We start from the raw sequence: 16672 nt of genomic DNA, 5'->3' as shown, positions 1-16672 counted from the left end.
AGCTAAATCTTTACTCAAGTAGTGTATTATCCTCCCTCTGTTACCAGTCTCTGACCATACTTCACGTTGTGATATTTTAAATTATTGTGGTAAACCTCTTCCGCCTCTAGAACAGTATTTCATACATCATCAGTGTGCAACAGAAACAAGAACATCCCCAGGTTTACTACTGCCTACAAAAAACAATTGAAATTCTCCAGTCTATCCAAATAAACCAGTTGTCCTCCCTTGGCAACTCTCTGTCTCCTTCCATCCTTCATTCCTTCTTCCTTTCTTCCTTCCTTCCTTTCAACAAATATTTATACTCGCTCTTAAATGCAGCTTTCATGCAATTAATCTACTCATTGTTCTCAAAAGATAGCTTATCTTATTTTTTTTAATTGGACCATATGGCTCCACTGCTCTTCCTATGCAAGTCTTGCAAGGCCCACTTTTAGCCCATCTTCTGAAGGAACATTTTCAGTCTCCAAAGACAGAGATTTTTCTCATTTCTGGGCATATTATTGACTGTGTACATAAACACACCAAACAGCAGTGGATCAAAAAAACACACAGAAGCCATTACTGCCTCAATCAGTTAAACAAGAATAGTTAAAAATAATCTGCTGTTTAAACTGATGGCAATAGGAAGGAAAATGTCAGCTTGCTTTTTCGGCTGTTGTCTTCCTGATAACACTGGTAGAAAGATAATCCTTTACCCTAAAAATTAATACTGGATTATGAGGAATAAATGCATACATAGTTCTCCCAGCCGTGCAGTCCATATGAAAACCGGGGTGGGGGGGTCACAACAGTTTAAATAAAAGAGAAGTTTCAGTTTGTCTGTAAATGTCCACACCATAATGAAAAAATGATTTGAAGTCACAGTAATGAGAGAGTGTTTCAGTAGAATGAAGTGTGAAATTTGCAGGAAGGAGAACCAAGACTGAAAATACAAAAACATTAGTAGGAAAGAGACATTGCAAAATACTATAATATGTATGGCTAACAGAATTAGCAGAGAATATAAGAGACACACAGGAAGATTATAAAAGATATCAATACTAAAGAGACAGAGTGAATGTTTAAAATAATAAGAATACTTACGTGTCCGATTTAAGCATTTAATGATGTTTAAATAAAAAATAAGCCACCCTTTAAAAATTCCTTATTTATCTTAGAGTTCCCAGATAAAAATATTGGGAAGGTATTTTTCAATCAGTAAAACAAACTTCAGTTAGAAAAATTTACTATAACATTATTAATATCTATAAAAGCTGCATTCATATTGATTTAACCTACATCCACTTTGTACACAACGTATGGAGAAAGAACAGCTTATACAATTAATATCTAGGCAATGATGGCCACAGTGCATTTTAGGCATGACCACTTTTACAGTCTTTTGTAATAATTACATTTTAATTTTTTTTGTCTTAGCAACTAGATCATAAAATCTTTGAGGGCAGGGCTCCCTCTTACATTCTGTGTATCATGTATATTATCCAGCAAGGTAGAAATTAAATAAGATTTCCTGAATTATTCCCTAGCTGCTCATCTTAATTGTAGGAATACATAAATGTCTTTCCTATTGATTCTAACATGTTGGGAGCACCAAGTATCCTTAAAATTACATCCTTGGACTAGAGATTTAATAGAAACACTTCATTTAATATTAAGAGAAAAGAAACTAACTCAGAGTACCAATTTCTTGGGTGGAAATACATGGATAATAAAGAAGTGATAGGGTGGTAGAAAAGCAAGCTATCTATTTCAAAACTGTCTTTCATGTGTCAGCTGGTGTTAACTAACCAGGCAACTAGGATGGATATAAACAATCACTACAGACAACACTTTCCAAGTCTTCATATCGTACCTCCTTAGAACAAAGCTATTATCAAGCACTTTTGAAATCCACTTAAGCCTTTTCAAAATGTTTTACAGATTTACTTAGGACAAAGTGTTCTGTTGTATTTAGTCATAATTGGTAGGAAATATCAATCGTTTCATTTGTCATAATGTTAAAGTCACTCAGCCTAGGGTCTTAGTTGATTTCTCTTTTCTGAAGAACTATAAAAGGTACAAATAAACTTTATAGAAACAGGAAAATCCCAAGCATATATTTAAAAATAATTCTTGCCACTAATTATAAAATACATCATCTCTGTCAAGAGCCTTTCCTGGGGAGCATAGTGTACAAGGTCTAGATGTGACAATCATACAGAGATTTTTTGGTTTGCCAGTGCTGCCAAAACAAAACACCACTGACTGGATGTAGCTTAAACAATATAAATTTATTTTCTCCTAGTTCTAGACGTTAAAAGTGCAAAATCAAGGTGTTAGCAGGTCTAGTTTCTTCTGAGGCCTCTTGCCTTTGCTTGCGGGTGGCCTGCCTTCTTGCTCTGTCTTCACATGGACTCTCCTATGAACTAACATTCCTGGAATCTCTGTGTACCCAAATATCCTCTTCTTATAAGGACACTAGTCATGTTAGGTAAAGTCGCATCCTAGAAGTCTCATTTTGTCTTAATTACCCCTTGTAGGACCCTATCTCCCAAATGCACTCTCATTCCAAGTAAGGTGCTAGGAGTTAGGGCTTCAACATATGAATGAGGAGGAGGAAGGAAGAGATACAATTCGGCCCATAACAAGAGGTCAGAGAGCTGTCATGAAATTTCAGGAAAGATATAGCTCTCTCAAATAATATTTTTACTGAGTATCACTGAATTTAGAGACAGAAGAGACCCCAAAGTTGATCATGTCTCACCACCCAGGCAATGCAGAAATTCCTCATAAGGTTGTAAGGTTTTGCTGACTATTCTCAGTCTCTGCTTCCTTATCCAGGGAATTCACCACTACCATGGAAATAGATGCCATTTATAGAGAGTTAATCATTGTGTGGTGGGATAATAATTTTGAAATATCAATCCATGTTTTTTCTTTTCCATTTTTCTATTTTCCCCAACTCTAGTGAGCTTTTATTCTATACTTATCACCTCACCAAGTAATATACACTAGAAGTTTTTAGTGTTAAAAAGTCTAGGCCCTGTAAAGACCAGGAAGGATCTGGCATTTGCAGTCTCCCAGGCCTCATTTCCTCTAGACCAAACTCATAAACACAGCAGCAGAACCTTATACACAACTTTATATGAACTTGTGAAAATCTAGAATGTAGGGAAATGAGATTTCAGGGTAGAATGGCTTGCTCTGTGTCTGTTTCAGGGCTCTGTGTCTCCTTAGATGGACCTTCAACAGTCCACAGAATTTCCTGTGCTTGGATCTGGCACAAGAACATGACTCCCATCTTCCAAAAGGGGACTTAACATAGCTGAGATAGGACTTGTAGACAGGAACAAGCATTGATTCAGTAGCAACTTGCATGGGCGAATGACTAGAAAGGATAATGAGTCTCAGCAAATGTCAGATGAAATGGAAGCATAAAGGTCATCATCCCTTGGCAATATGGAAACCCCCATAAATTAGAGAGCTGCCAAATGGCTAAGGTTTAATTTTTGCCATTCTGTCTCAAAACAGAAATTATTTAGAGAAAAAGCATCTATTTTTTGATACCTGGGTTTATGACTACCATTAAATAAAAATACTTATTCCTCATTACTTCTCCACTGACTAATATTGATTACAAAAGTATGAATTATATTAAAAGTTGGTGTTGGTTATTACAAACAAGAATTGAAACGAGATCAACTAGTACATATGTTTTTATATGTAGGTAACACATGGTCATTTCAGTGCCCAATCTTTAAGACTCCTTGGGCTTGTAAAATAGGAAATACATATTAAGAGGTGTGGATAGGTACAATACCAGCAAACATGGCTGATTATGAGCCTCCCATTCTTTAACCAAATCAGAACCCTAATGTGTAAATTTCACTACTGTAGTAAGAAATATACAATGATGATGTTTGAAATGCTATTAGAAATTAAGAAAGAAGCTAATAGCACTATACGTTGCTTTTGCCCCTAATAAAATACTCATAAAAATAAATTAGGTGTGTCAATGTGTCCATCCTTTGAGATCAAGGCCAATTGTAGTGACATAGAATGTTGAAACTGGAAAGGTTCTTAGACGCTATCTGGCAAACACTCTCATAAATAGATGTGAGAATTGAGATCCAGAAACATGAAAAGATGTGTTTAGGGCAATAGCAGTCACTGGCAAATCCAGTGTGGAAGATGGTGTCTTCACACATTCCACTTCTTTTTCTGCAAAGCATCTCAAGGTCACAGCAGAATCATTTCTTCAAGGTTTTCCTACTCTTCTATACGGGCAATCACATGATTGACACTTATTTAAAATATTTAAAACTATTTATAATCATGAATGAAATTTAAAAGAGTCAAGACACTAGATACTCCAAAAGTTGGCTTTCCCTTTTGAGAAAATCATTTTCTAACTGATAGAACATTTGGTTTCTCAAATTTTATCTATCATTAATGACATGCTCTGCTGCCAGAATGATGGAACGGCCTAGATTGTTTAGAGTACACGAAATTATCTTTAATGAAGATAATTTCATTATCTTTGTGATGATAATGAAGAATTAGCCTATCTTTGTGATAATGAAGAAATAAAGTTTTCTTCACAATAATATTATGAAGAAATCTTAACAATAAGCTAAGCTGAATTTAGAAAAATTTATATGTGGCTCCTAAAGCATTCATAATTATATATGAAACCCTTTAATAATGTTTTTCCTAAAGTTGTCAATATATATTCTAGACATATATTCAAATATATTTTAAGATACATTAAAAGTTGTAATTTTAAATATAGTTTGAGGCAAGAATTATACTCTTTGAGATATTTATAATTCAACACTGAAATAAATCTGAAAACTTTGTCATGCGCTTGTTACAATTACAGTTTTGTAATTCTGTTTGCATCAGGTAGGTTGCAAATAATACCACTTCTTTATTCACATAGCACTTTCTACCTATAGAACATCCTTTAAATATACTACTAATTTCATCCATGCCTTGCTGTAGAATCTTTAAAAATGTGTTAGCAGTTTATGCAGTTTTTTCTTCTAGTTGTAGATCGAAAGATTCAGTTAGCCACCCGAGTAGGCAGTGTGGAAACCTACTCTCAAAGACATTTTTAGTGAGTGAACATAATCCTATTTTCTACCAGTTCACACAAATCTCAAACTGATTTGTTAGAACATATATTCTGCATATAGTCAAGCAATACAGGACCTGGAATACACAATTAGTCTCTTCAAGAAACTTTATTCATCCTTTCACTGTGAACAAGAACCAAAAAAAAAAAAAGTAAGAAACTTCAGCAAGATAAAGAACAAACTTTAACTTTAGCTTCAGAAACTTCAGAAATTTTAATTGAAATGTTAAAGAAAAACAGCTATATATCATGAAATATATGAATTTAAGTACTTGACCTCTCTAATAATGTATCCTCCTAGGTGTCCCTCATTCCATTATTCAATCTGCTTTTGTCTTCCTTGTACTTCTATGTGTTGCTTCTTTACCCATTCAACAACATAATTTAGGATTACTGGGTGGGCTTTTCTTTTTTCTTTTCTTGTTTTCTTGAGACAGAGTCTCCTTCTGTCATCCAGGCTGGAGTGCAATGGCATGATATTGGCTCACTGCAACCTCCACCTCCCGGGTTCAAGTGATTCTCGTGTCTCAGCCTCCCTAGTAGGTGGGATTATAGGTGTGTGCCACCATGCCTGGCTAATTTTTGTAAATTTTAGTAGAGACAGGGTTTCACCATGTTGGTCAGGCTGGTCTCGAACTCCTGACCTTGGTGATCTGCTCATCTTGGCTTCTCAACGTGCTGGGATTACAGGAGTAAGCCACTGCACCCAACCCTTCCTTTCAAAAGTTCTTACTTTTCTTATGTTTTTACTATTTAGAATATTTGGCTGAAGTTTTTACTCTTTCTTGTTGCCTTCCCCAAGCCTTGGCCCCAGCCATCTTTTCTGACTGTGCCCATTTTTGCTAGGCAAAACCTAGCAAGAACCTCCTTCCTTCACACCAAAAACAAATTTTCCTAATGCCTCTTGTCAAGGTCCAACAGTGGTAGAGCTGAAACAGAGCCAATGGAGTTGTCTATATCATCCAGCTTCATATTTATTAGCCACATATGTGCTGCAAATCTTAGAAAGGGAAGGATGGTGCTAAGTTCTCTGCAGATGCTCAAATGCTAAATAGTAAACATGTGATACAAGCTGAGATTCACAATAAAGACAAGGAATATCCAAAACATGGACTTCAAAATTATATCAGTTAATTCCCCTAGGCAGTTTAGAACACAGGATTTTAAAATTTTTGATGAGTAAAGAGGGAGGAATTAAATGATAGGCAAACATGTAGACTGCATGTTGAGTAAGAATTCATTGTCCCAAAGAGCTGTTATCCCAAATCAGCTGGCTCTGATATTTCCATATTATTCAAGAAGGTAGTCAGTCACCATTTTAGGAATGGTTTAACTTTAGCTGAAAGTGATTAGCAATTTTTTCTAAATATAAAATATGGAGAAGTTATTCATAAATGTCAAATCAGTCTCTCTTAATCTCTCTCTTACACACACACACAAACACACACACATTCACACATGGCATGAGACATTAGAATATATTGTCAACTTTCATTGGCTTACTAACGCTATGACACACCGGAATGTGTTTCTTTCCTTCGGAGCTCTATAGTAGCATAAGAAAATCTTGCTGAAAATTGAGCAACACATTTTCAGGCTGAATTATTTTATTTTACATTTCCTCTGATACAAACAGAAAAGACATCTCACATTCAGCTACCTATGCTAGACTGCACCACAAATACGCTCATACCCTTATAATGTGTCTACATGACAGTAACAACTGTAGTGAGCATCATTCATATGCCTATACTTATTTCCTACATCTTTACTTAACATCAAGGAACTACTCTCGAGGTAGTGTCTCTGGTAGTTTTGGGAAAGCTGGGTGCTTCTGGGTTACTAATATACTAAGACCTTAAGTAAGGGATCCTCCTTACGTTCTAGGGACTTCTCGAACCTCTCTCTGAAACCCTCAAGGTAACAGAGCTTTAACTCCACACAGGAGGCTCGAGCACCACCAAGCTAGCAGGCTCCTATGATCTGGGTCTCTCTAATGCCTGTGCCTGCCCATATCTTATTTCTCCTTCTCAACAGACAGAAATAAGTTCCAAAATCTTTTCAAATCATTTCTTCCTCTGGCAATATTCAATAGCAGGACCCTCACCTTGGTTCCTGCAATTGCCTCACTTCCCATCTCTCTTAATCACTAATGGCTTCTTTCCTTTTCAGTTTTGGTTCCCAAACTAACTCTAACCAGAGAATCTCTTTTATATGACAATATTTAGCAGATTGGTATTTTAAGTGTTTCAGAGTGTGGTTCCCGGCAGGCCTTTTTTGTTGTTGTTTGGTTTTTGTCCTCACTGTGAGCAATAAAGATCTTAATTAAAGAAATTAACGAAAATGGTCACCTAGAGTTGGAAGCCCAATTCACAGTGTTGGGTTGCTGGTTCCCTACTAATAGATTATATCCTGGCAACACTGTCACAGTACAGCAATAAAAACTGTTCTGGCATCTTCCAGGTCCACCACAGAGTCTCATTCTCACTCTTATGTCTGGACTAACCTCAGAGTAACCCAGAATCTTTCTCAAACAAGCCTTGTCCACCTATATTCTATTCTCGAATCATATCTGAATCATCATTTAAAACTCAAGTCACTCCTCCCAATAAAACCCTCTAGTAATATCTCATATCATTCAGGACACTCATTATGCTTACAAAACCCCATTTCAACTGGTCCCCTGATACCTCTCTGTCCTCAGCTGCTCTTACTCTCTCCTTTGCTCACTTCCTTCCTGTGACACTGTACTCCTTGCTATTTTTTAAACATACATTACAAATTCCTAATTGCCATGTTTCTCACACCCTTCTCCATCTTTCTTCTCTTCTTCCTTCTTTCCCAATCTCCATCCACCTACATTCATCCTTTCCCCCTTCTCCTCTGCTACAGTCTGAATGTTTATGTCCCTCAAAATTCATATGCTGAAATCCTAATCCTCAAGATGACGGTATTAGGAGGCGGGGCCTTTGGGGGTGATTAAGTCATGAGGGTGAAGCCCTCGGGAATAGAATTGATGCCCTTACAAAAGAGGCTGCAGAAAGACTCCTCATCCCCTTCTACCATGTAAGGTAACAGGAAACAGATTGTCTTTGAAGAATGTGTCTTTGAAGATGCCTTCCCAAGATATGGCATCTGCTGATGCCTCGATCTTGGACTTCCCAGCCTCCAGAACTGTGATAAATACATTTCTGCTGTTTATAAACCAGCCAGTCTATGATATTTTGTTAAAAGCAGCCTTAACCTACTAGGACACCCTCCTTTCTTCACACAGTCCCCTCTAGATAGCCAGTTAATGTCTCCTCCTCGTTACATACTCCTCTTTCAGGCCAATGTCTCTAACCTCCCCTCTACTCTCAACTCCAGCCTCCTTAGGGACTTTCTGTACTTTAATGTAAGGAATGTATTATTTGATTTATCTAATTTGAACAACTACTGAGAGCACTTTATCCATCAAACAAGTTATTTGTAAGAGATCAAACCTTGTAGAGGGGAAAGGACTTGAATGGAGTGTGCTGAGAAAAAGAAAGTTACAATTTAGTATTTTTATCTTTTAAAGTATCTACAGTAACAGTATTGATACTTGACACTGAAAACCTTCCATTATGTCCTGTCATTGGCATATGAAATAGTATTCTTGTGTGTTAAATATTCTTGTGTGTTATTCCTTGAATAGCAACATTAAGATCCTGGGGAAATATTTCCCCACATTTGTTGCCCATTTCTTTAAAGTCTTAAAATAAAAAAGGGAATGTGCCCAAATAAGGTGAAGGTTTGTGGGTTGTGTTACTGTCTAGATTCAAGAAGGACAGTTTCCCACTGTGAAAAATCTATGAGCAACGGAAGTACTGAGAGAAGAGAAAAAGATAAATTAGGCCGGGCGCGGTGGCTCAAGCCTGTAATCCCAGCACTTTGGGAGGCCGAGACGGGCGGATCACGAGGTCAGGAGATCGAGACCATCCTGGTTAACACGGTGAAACCCCGTCTCTACTAAAAAAAAATACAAAAACTAGCCGGGCGAGGTGGCGGGCGCCTGTAGTCCCAGCTACTCGGGAGGCTGAGGCAGGAGAATGGCGTAAACCCGGGAGGCGGAGCTTGCAGTGAGCTGAGATCCGGCCACTGCACTCCAGTCTGGGCGACAGAGCGAGACTCCGCCTCAAAAAAAAAAAAAAAAAAAAAAAAAGATAAATTAATGAACTCGTTAAATCATCTCAGATGGATGCAATATTTTCTTGCATTTGGTATTATGTTCCAGGTATACAAAGTATTTTCTTTCCTTGTTCTAATCCTTTATTTTAGCAGTTCCTACAATAGTCACAATAGTTCCACATGGTGATTGAAGAATATTTTGCAATATTAAACAATTTATGTCGCTCTTAAACATGTTTATATATAGGTCGAAACACCATTCTTGAAGTGTGACATCAAATATTTATATAAGCAATGAATTCTAAACATTATAAAATTGTTACTGATTAGACAATTTTTAAATTTGCCCGTTTAATTAAATCAAATTTGAGTGTGGGTATGCGTTAATCACAATTTGTACTTTTTTTTTTTTCTTTTTTTGTGACGGAGTCTCTCTCTGTCACCCAGGCTGGAGTGCAGTGGCTGGATCTCAGCTGACTACAAGCTCTGCCTCCCGGGTTCACACCATTCTCCTGCCTCAGCCTCCTCAGTAGCTGGGACTACAGGCGCCCACCACCATACCCGGCTAATTTTTTTGTATTTTTTAGTAGAGATGGGGTTTCACCATGTTAACCAGGATGGTCTCGATCTCCTGACCTCGTGATCCACCCACCTCTGCCTCCCAAAGTGCTGGGATTACAGGCGTGAGCCACCGCACCTGGCCAATTTGTACCATCTTTTTAAAAGTTACATTGGCAAAGCCTTTTAGAAAATAAGTAAACATTTCTAATTTTGTAATTTTGTATTTTTCTTGAAGAAACGTTTTTGATACAACTATGTTTAAATTTTGAGCACTGGAATACAATTATGTTTTATATTTTAATCCTTTAAATCATTACTGTCAATAAAATATTAATTATGTAAAAATTTACTATAGTAACCTACTTGGTAATTTCACTAAAATGATGTAAGGAATATAATGGAATTAATATATAACATGTAGGAACCATGTCTGTCTGTATTTTATGACACATATAATCACCACACGCTCATCAACCAAAATCCCAGAGATGCAGAATAAGCAAATCCAGCCATCTTTGATGTTTTGCCAAGTTTAAATTATATGAAAGGCATAGCCTTCCATATATTTTGAAAATTTAGTTATTTAGTTCTATTTGTGAAGGTAGAAGAACAGAACATATTTTCTTTAAGAGTTTGTTGGCTTGGTTTATAACTTTCACATATTTACGTATTTCAACAAATGGAAGGGGACACCTTCATTTATACTCTTGCCCTGGTTCATTCAAATATTAAGGGTGAACTTGCATCCTGCCCCCTGTTAAATAGAATAATATTAATTTTGCTAAGCCTAAAATAATATTTTAAAGTAGAAGGATATACTAGAGAGAAAAATCACATGATAGAATATAATGAAGTAAAAATACCCATTCTGACAGATCTACCTTGTTAGACAGTAATTAAGTAAAAGGCTTGAGGCACTCTCCAAAGAGGTGACCAATCCTTAACCACACCCAAAATGATCGAATCGTGATGGTGTATTGACTGCTATTGATAAATAACATTTGCGTATTAACTATATTGACCTCAAACTTCTAATGGAGCTAGTATATTCTGTAAGTAAATAACTTTCCGTCTTCTTTGGTTCAGCACACCCAAAGTTCAGTAATCCAGTTGTTGCATGATATTCAATTAAATTGCACCTTTACACCAATGACTACACATGGAAATCCATTCTCTTTCTCTCTTTCTCTAGATTACGAACCTGGGCTCTTCCATACCTTCAAAAACAAGCCAGATACAGATTTATCCTCAACACTTGTGTCTTCCTTATCCAGACCTTGCAAATTCAGTTAGGTACTGTTTCTTAAAACTCTTATTTAGACCCTTCATCACTGCTTACATAAAACTCTATTTTTCCCAACTTTATTGCACTAATTCCCATATCTTGTCTACTTTCTGTAGATTCATCTTTCTAAACCATTCACCATCCACCTCTGCTTTTTTGAGCTGTGCTTCTTAAAGTATGGTTCCCACATCAGCAGCATCACATCAGTCAGGAGTTGTTAGAAATGCAAACTCTTGGGTTCCACCCCAGAACTACTGAGTCAGAAGCTCTGGAGGTGGGGCCCAGCCATCTGTGTTTCAACAAGCCCTCCAAGTGATTATCATGCATTTTAAAATTTGAAAACCAAGGTTCTAAAGTCATATTTTTAAAAGGCAAAACCAATCATGTCATTTGCTTGCTTAAAACTTCTTTAATGAGTCTCTTCTGAAGGATAAAAGCCAGGCTCTTGGGAAGAAGTGTAATACCCTTTCTGTTCTCATATTTCAGCCCTTCTCTTTCCATTTCCTCCTTCCCACCCAGTGTTTTAGTCATATGAAAGTTTTGAAATATTGTGAAGCAACCTGCTTTTTCTGCCTTTTTGCCTTTTCCTAGTGCACCTCTTCCCACACACAATTCATCCACCTGGAGGGGTTCTATTCATCTTTCCAGATCGAGCTCAAATGTCCCCTTTTTCAGAATGATTTCTGAGGGTTAATTTCAATAACTTACAGCCTGTTCCAGTTCTTCCAGGTCCACCTACATAATTTTCCCGAATTAAATTTTTTTACATTCAGCTCTTTAAAAAGAAAGAAAGTCTGTTTACTGGGCAAGGAGGCATAGGAAAAAATAGAAAGGGCACTGCTTATCCCACCTCACATCCTCCCACCCCTAGTTCACAAGTTAAAGATTGTCATCCATCTCTTGGAATAGTCATGGCTCCTTGAGGATGTTCATGCCCCCTCCTAGATGCTGTCTCAATTGCTTATTGGTGAGCCCACTCCTAGATATGCAGGACCCAAACCAACAGTAGAAATGGAGGCCCACAGACCACATGTTTAAATATTTAAAAATTATTTAAAAACTAAGAAACTTTAATAAAATATGTTCTATCACTGTGCTGCCTTAAATATATAATTTTTGATGACAAATGAAAAGTATTGTGTAAGGCAATAGTTCTTAGGTGACTAAAAGTTGGCAAAATGTCAAAGATATTAAATTTAATATTTGAGAGCATACCTGGGCATTCTCTTGTTGAGATGGCAATGTTTATATAAGTAATAAAATGAAACCAGCTTAATTAGTAAACACACAAGTATTCCATAAAATTTATATTCCTCCTCTTTATTTCATCAAAATTACATTGCTGTGGTCAAGATTTTTAATTAATTTCTTGACAGTGATGAACCAAAGGATTTAAACTAAAATGAAATTGTATTAAAGTTAGAAATTTCAAATATATTTTATTAAAAATTAAATAATTATGAATTAAAAATTCATAATTCTTTCTTAAATATTCAAATTACCTATTAAGTCAAAAACTGAAATGCATGTAAGGAATATCACATTTTAATTTCAGAATATTTCATTAAAGCTGACATTTTCTCATTTAATTTTGTCTCATTTAACATTGAGCATCCACTAACCATTTGCTTGCCAATATGAAGAACTGGTAGCACACTTCATATTTTCTCTAACCCCACATATAGAAAAGTATAGGACTACTATGATTTATTTAATAATCCAAAATACACATATCATGTACAAATGCTATGCTAATTTGTCTGGACTTTCAAATCTACCAATGAAACATGAACAGATACAAGAAAAGTGATGTTCAGCTCTACCTAGGAAAACAATCCTTGATTATGCAATGATTTGGTGTGTTCATTCCACAAGAAAGAATCTGAAAATAATTTACGTATATTTTCTTTATAGTGCTCAAACCTAGCCCACCCCACTACCCTGCTGCAAAATAAGATGTTCATCTCTCATGTTGACAGCAGTTCAAACTGCAAATGTTTATGGCATTTGAGCTTTGCTATCTTTTCGTCACTAGGATGTAAGAAAAAATGTGGAGAAGAATTTTCTGGTAGCCCAAATAATATTAATCATGAGAGTGAATGTTTCAGATTGCAGTGAGCCAGTGCTGTAGGCCAGAAGTGAGGTAACAGAGGCATTTATGTTTGTGTTTTTGTCATATGTGGGGCCCTCTAATGCATGGGGCCCATGACAAAGACCTTTCTTTCCTGGATCTAAGCATGGCACTACCTAGGTGTTTGATGTCTTTACCCTGGGAATAAGCTTGAATTTTAAAGTGCTATCCTAGGGAATAATTTCAATATATCTTGGAGTTGGAACTTCTATACATTTGCAGTGCCTCGCCCGACTTTGGCCTACCAAAGCAAAAAAACTTGGTCAGGCTTTGGTGCCCAGCTGTCTGGTCAAATATTTATCTAAATGCTCCTGTGAAGGTATTTTACAGACGTGGTGAGCATTTCTTAATCAATTGACTTTAATTAAAGAGATTACCCCCGATAATGTAGGTGGGCCTCACACAGTAAGTTGGAAGCCGTAAGAGCAAAAGATAAAAACACAAACAAAAACAGTAACAGAAAACTGAGGTATCCCCCAAAAGAAGGGATTCTGCCTTAAGACTAACATAGAAATCCTGCTTGAGTTTCCAGCCTGCCAACCTGCTCTACAAATTTCAGATTTAATACTGCAACATCAACTCTTGCCTGAGTTTATATAAAACCTACGCTATAGATTTCAGACCTGCCAGCCCCTACCATGTAAGCCAATTCGTTTTGGAGGACTCCGACAGATACAGGTAAATATTTCCATCTTCTTTTATCCCAGTCCCCAAAGGCAGATAATGAAAATGTAAACATATATATGTACTATATACCTTATCTCTATACCTTCTTATAGTATGTTAGACTAACCAGTTTCTAGAATTTATGGCATAGTATTATAATCATAGGTTTAAAAGCCTGTCTCCTATTCTCAACTGGAAGTTCCTTGTGTGCAGAGGCTGTGTTATTTATCTCAGTGCTTTTTGAGGCTGGAAATAAATGTTTAATACATGCCTGTCAAATGTTAGAGAATCAAAATTAACACATTACCTGGATAAGTTGGCATGTGCTGGGGACAGGTGTAGGGGATGGTGGAAGCGCAAGGAGGAAGAAACAAACAATGTGGACGTAGGAAGCAGTCTCCCTGAAGCTAAGACACCCCATGAGATGGTACTCATCCAGCTTTGCCAAGCTCCCAGCACAGTCTTAATCACTTCTCTCACAGCGACTTTGAGACTCTGGCTAAGGAACTTGATACCTGCAAGCAATTAACTTTAATAAGCCAGCAGGTGATTTCCTTGAGCATGCTGACGATTCAATTTGCTGACAGCAGCTCTAGATTCTCTGGCTACTCAGCCATGGCTTCTACCTCTGCCCTTATGAACCCAGTCTGTGGTTGTGAGTAATAAATGAAAAGGTAGCCAAAGTATGAATCTTTAACAGTGAAAATTATAATCAGCTTTAAGGCATGATTATATATTACAGACAGAACCAAAAGGTCTTCTATAGTTATGAAGAAAAACAAAAGCCAACAAGTTGTACAGCTACACTGGCACCAAACTTTTATAGTTTCTGTGAACGTTAAATGAAGGGATATAAAAGTACTTTCACCTGTATTAACCCTTTTTGTTTTCTGTTACTCATCATCTCATTATCTAACGCAGAATCCTGGGAATGATTTTAAACTCCTTCTCTCTGTCTCAATAATCCTAAATGTTGCAATTGCCTTATTGTCCTATTTTATTGAATTATTTTTCACACAGTGGCAGCCTAATGAGTTTCCTCAGTGTTAGTCTCAGGCATTACCTATCAAACAACTCCACTCCTTGCGTCCTCGTCCCAAAATGCAAATATTATTTCATTTGCATGTAATTTCTTAATAGTTCTCCATTGTTAATTGACTACAGTGGAGTCAAATCTTAGAATTAAATTTTAAGGTAAAAGAGGCAAAAGACCTATTTTACTCAAAACTAACACTGAATATTTCTTAAAGTGTCCAAAAAATACAGTATATTCCCCATTATATGTGAAACTATGTGTAGCAATATATGTTTGTATATATAATAATTTATAGTAAATAAATTTATAATAAAACTATAATAATTATAATATAATTAAATATAATAATAAAATATACAATAATATAAAATAAACTTATAATAAAGAGAATGTAAGCTTTGTGAGGACAGTGATTTTCATTCATTTTGTTCACAGATGTACCCCAAAGGCCTAAAACAGTGCTTGTCATAGCAGGTGATCAATGAATACTTGTTAAATGAAAATCACGTAACAATTGATTAACAACATTTTAACAATTGATTTGACAATTGATTGTTAAGTTGCTGACAATTGTTTGTTAAAATCATTTCAAATAACTTTATTTTCCCTTTTTGTGCAACCATTTATCACTAACATAATATAGAAAGTCTGTGTGTGGTGAAATGTCATTAATTTACATTGCTTTCTATGTACTACAATCTTTTATGATCTGTGCTATCAGTTCTGCACTTATACTTTGGCTTCAGTGTATCAAATCATTCAATGTTCTCCAAATATGCTGTGCAAAGAACTTTGCACTCTGATTCCTCAAGTCAATTTAAGTGCCCTGTGATCTTAAGAACTTTATTTTTCCTCCATTTTCAATGTTGATTTCATTGCATTTTATCGTTTTCTTGTGGGTCTGCCTTCTTGATCAGGTTCTAAGACTCTTGATTATAAAATATATGTTTTAATAGTGATTTTAATACTGTCTCTAGTACAATGCCTGGTGCATCAATAGACACATACAGAGTATCTGATTTATATTAAGTATTTATTTGTCTGTCTGTTGATCTCTCTATATGCTTTGTTTACTATTATTATTTTATCATGGTTGGCCCTCCATTTAGTGCCATTATGACCACATATGTTACCTTTGACAAGCCATTTGAACTTTCTGACCCTAAGTTATCATCTGATAATATGTGTTCGACTTTTTAGGAGCGAAAGATATACTCAATTATTTCAACAAATTAATGAACAAACAATTTGAGTCTCAGCCTGCAGCCCATACTCTTTGATCCAGTATCCAGGATCCAGTACACAGTATCCTCCGTGCAGCAGCTTCTGCCCATGAGGCATCAAAGGAACCACCTCAGAAAAACTGCTAAGACCAGAAATATTGCAAAGAGACGAGGGTAACCAGAAGCACGATCATCTCAGAAGATACCTGCAGCCACACGCCTACAGTGGCCTTATACAGTTTGTGGGCAAGAGACCATTGTGAGGAGGTCAGAGAAACATATTTGAGTCACTTTGTTCCGATGCAAATATATGCCTCCCAGAGATCTTAAGATAACAGAGAGGGACTTTGCTGTGGGAGAGGAGAGAGATGTTTTTTGGCCTCAATGGTAGCAGCTAAGCACCAGTATAATTAGATATTAATCTAGATGCCTGCATTTCAACTCACGTCTCAGGCAAGAATATGGATTCAGGCTTTTAGAAAGCTTTTTTCACAAGGGGTGC

The 16672-nt window shown here is 36.4% G+C and overlaps 1 protein-coding gene across 2 annotated transcripts in view; it reads right to left on the bottom strand.

Annotated features, from left to right (window-relative positions):
* Window positions 1-16672, bottom strand: part of CTNNA3 (catenin alpha 3) — a 1797749-nt gene that overhangs the window by 774961 nt on the left and 1006116 nt on the right. The window lies entirely within an intron of this gene.

This window comes from Trachypithecus francoisi, unplaced genomic scaffold (genome assembly GCF_009764315.1).
Source record: "Trachypithecus francoisi isolate TF-2019V2 unplaced genomic scaffold, Tfra_2.0 Lachesis_group9, whole genome shotgun sequence".
NCBI classification, from domain to species: domain Eukaryota; kingdom Metazoa; phylum Chordata; class Mammalia; order Primates; family Cercopithecidae; genus Trachypithecus; species Trachypithecus francoisi.
This window is presented reverse-complemented; position numbering and strand designations above follow the sequence as displayed.